Here is a 3,921-nt window from a genome sequence, read left to right on the forward strand (position 1 = left end):
TAATTTTTTTTTGTAATTTATCATATTTTATGTGGCAAGTATGGGTTTTAGGATTTTTTGCCAGTATTTTTTATCTTTTGTTTTATCTGAAAAATTTATCGGTATGGGTCCAGTTTCATCACCCTTCTTTTATATAGAAAATAATATATGCAAACGATAGAGCAAATAAATCTAAGAAATTTATCTTCTATGTACTTCCATCGCAACTCAAAAATAACAAATTTATTAGATCGGAAGTGCTGAGATCATGAATAACAAAGCACGTATACATAAGGCAAAACTCCAGTCATTAACCATTATTTTCTTTTTAAGAATTTTTTTTTTCCTATGGTAGTTGGACCACAACTTAAGTGGAAAGAATCTTGTCCACTTGTCTCAAATAGAAAAATGAACCAAAACTTTTAAAAAACTGATACTTTCTTTAAAGTCTATTTCAGCAGTAATATTGGTAGGTGTTCCTCTGTTGAAAAGGACATCATGATGCTCATGGCCACTACTTTTGGCAATCTGGTCAAGGTCAAGAAACCTCCACCTTTCATATTTATTGTGTTTTAAATGAAAAGTGATTCCTTATTTCTACTTGACAGCAAATCACCAGGGGTGGCCTATATGCTTTACCTTGCGCGAATATACATGGTGCAGATTTGTTGTCCTAATTATCTTAACCCTTTCCCGGCCACCGGGTGGCATGTACATACTTTACCATGGCATACCCGGGATTTACATTTCGGGTGGAAAGTCTATATGTGCCATGGTTCACTGGTCCTTGTTTTCTGGGGGCATGTACAATCATACCAATGCATGTTTATGGTTCTGACAGTTTTCACATCAGTGGGGTCTGGGCCACAACGAATTCACCCTGGGAGGGGGGGCTTTCATATTGGGAAACCACCCGGCAGCAATGGATTAAGGTCAAAGTAAAAGAGGCTACGGGGGAATGCTGGAGTCATTATGGAGTATTTTTATCTTCCTTTCTGCGGGATGTTTTCTAATGCTTTTAGGTTGCTCTATGTGTTGTTAAAACCTCAGGTTACATCAGTACTTCTACATGATCTATTTTTGTACAAGATTTATTTCTATTAGGTTCATATTAATAATAACCCAGAGTATGTTGTGAACCAGTAATCTCAAGTTATCTCAAAAATATATGCTTCAAGTGTTTATTGTTCTCAAATAATCAGTAATAGTGATAATAATAACAGTAATGGCAGTAGTATGATAATAATATTTGTTAATTTTATTGATTTTTATTATTGTTGTTATTGATTATCATTATAAGCTTAAAGATAAACATTTGTTGCTGTTACAGCCTGGACTTTTTTTTACCTGAGCGTAGCTTGGAAATCATGTTTTTACTAATCCTGTTTCAGGGGGAGGCTCAGGTTCATAGGGACAGCCCTCGCAAATAGCCTGAAAAGAAAGGGGTATGATGTTCGCATTATTTCACGAAAGCCAGGACCTTGGAGAAACTACATGGGTAGGTGATGCTGATGTTATTATTTTTTATACTCTGGCCAAGCTTTCATTGTTTACTGTGATTGAAAGTTCAGAGAGTGGATGCTTTCACAACATTTATTTGTATGTTTTTCATGCTTCTTTTTCTTTATGTTATTATTAATGGTATTACAGTTATCAATGTTATTATTATTATTCTTTTGTATTACTAAATACTGCAGACTGTTATTAATTTATTACTGGGCTACTGGTGTTACCTACCTGAGTTACTATATATTCCCTCTTACTTATGTATGGTTAATTAATACTGTTTAAACCACATCTCATTTACTTTTACTTACAGATATTTACTTTCTAACACGTTCTTACTACTACTGATACTTCTTCTACTACTACTACTATTGTTATTCATTATTTTTATTTTTCAGCAAAGTGAATATCTTTAAATCTTTCTTGCACATCAGTTTTATATTTTCAAACCCTTGTTATTTTTTTGTTATCTTTAGTTGAATAGTTTTTCAGTGGAGTTACTTTTAAATTTTACTATTCTTAAATGACTTATTACATGATTACACTCTTCATTCTGTTAATAAATAAACATCCTTTTTCTTGCCGGGCTCTCTTCATCTGCTTTCTGAAAACCACTCTTAAATCTTCCCAGAGTGACTTGAACAAAGTTGGATTACCGGAAAATACGACAGCTGTAGTTAGTTTGGCTGGGCAAGAACATTTTGGATCCTATGCGACGCTGGACAGAAGGTTTCAAGCAGAATTGTCTGGGCGTCGCGTGTTAATACTACACGGTAGGGTCTTATTACTATCGTCACTTTTGTTTGTTTTTTTATTGCCAAATCTTGATATGTAGATATTCCTTGTAAGGTAATGCTTTTACATTTTCTTAATTGCCTTTTTGATAATTTACAGGGTTGTGAAGTGTTCATTATTTTATTTTTTTTTTGGCAGGTATCTAGCACAAGCAATCATGGAAGCCAAGGAGAAGCAAAAATATTTGTATCATCATCAGGAGTCAGTGAGTATATTTCCTTATCATTATCATTAAGTACGGGAATTTTCTTCCTAATTTTTTTTTTTTTTTTAATACATTATCATCTTCCCTAGTTATTATCCAAAGTTTTCCAGTGGCTCAGCTTCCTCCATATTTCATTCATCCTGCCCTGTTGATGGTTTGTTAATAATGATCTTCTATATTGGGGAAAAAACATATCACACTCTCCTAAATCAACTAAGATAAAACTTTTCCCCACCATCCTCAGGCTACTATTCACCTCTCAAGATGTAGTATACACAGAAGAAAGTCCTGGTGGAAAGACTTTTGACTTCCTCTCCAGGTTGTGTGTGGATTGGGAATCTGCGCAGATCTACCCCCAGAAGCCAATGTCAGGACAGCAAAAATAAGACAGGTAAAATAAAAACTTGCTTGCAATTGCCCTTGAGGGTCATACCCCTTTGAGACTGTGAAGTCAGGTTGTTTGGTGCAAATTAAGTATTGATACCCAACAACAAGGAAAGCTCCTTGCTTTATAACCCAAAATGTGAAGTAGATACATAATGCCCGAAGATGCAGTATAACCTATAACTCCTCTTCACAGGTGTTTGTCCTAGGGCGGCAAGAGGCAGATCCAGCATTGATTTTGCCCTTTTTTTCTGGGACTGGGAGGACCCATTTCTGATGGCTTGCAGCCTATGCCCTGGATCCCACATAGATGACATTGTGGGCCTCTACATCCATGGGCCCTTGAATCCGAAAATGTAGAGGGGCCAGTGAAAGGTGTTGCGCCACAAATCATCAACAACAAGGAGTTTGCACAAGCTTTCGGCAAAGCTCTGTGGAGGCCTTTCCTTGATTCCTCCTCCCAAAGATTGCCGTTTAACCTCATGTTCAGTCAGGACCGAGCCAAAAATAATGACGGAGGGGCAGAAGGTGATGCCAAAGAAAAACACTGGATACAGGATATGCATTTAAGTACCCTGATATTGCATCAGCTGCTAAACAGTTTCTCAAAGTTGATTTATGCTGATGAAATAATTGATCTTTCCACATAAGATAATGGTGAACATCAAGAGGATTGGCCTAGGGCTTTAGTATTTAATCAGTCTATTTTGTCTCCATTGCAAATATTTAGCAGTGTTTTAAAATGTATGAGTTTAGATGCTTAAATGTAAAATAATAACCATTGTTTTATATGTGGTTTAAGTTATACCATTTTGGAGATTTGTGGTTTTCCTTTTAAGATGTTTACATATATCTTTTGAAAGGAAATACGACCAACATGCAAATCATGCTACCTATAATTCCCCAAAGCAGAATTTAAGGGGTTTATCAGGAAAATGTTGAGAAGAAACAGTGCTGAAATATATTATGTGAAAGGATAAGAGTATCTTATAAACCAACAGATATTGCATTTTTATTCTATTTCATGATAATTTTCTTTCCTAGAACAGAAG

General features: G+C 35.5%; 1 pseudogene; it reads left to right on the forward strand.

The window, feature by feature from the left end:
* Positions 1-704: 704 nt before the first annotated feature.
* Positions 705-3,519, forward strand: LOC119572063 (annotated as a pseudogene).
* Positions 3,520-3,921: the final 402 nt, after the last annotated feature.

This window comes from Penaeus monodon, unplaced genomic scaffold (genome assembly GCF_015228065.2).
Source record: "Penaeus monodon isolate SGIC_2016 unplaced genomic scaffold, NSTDA_Pmon_1 PmonScaffold_9432, whole genome shotgun sequence".
Classification (NCBI taxonomy): Eukaryota; Metazoa; Arthropoda; class Malacostraca; order Decapoda; family Penaeidae; genus Penaeus; species Penaeus monodon.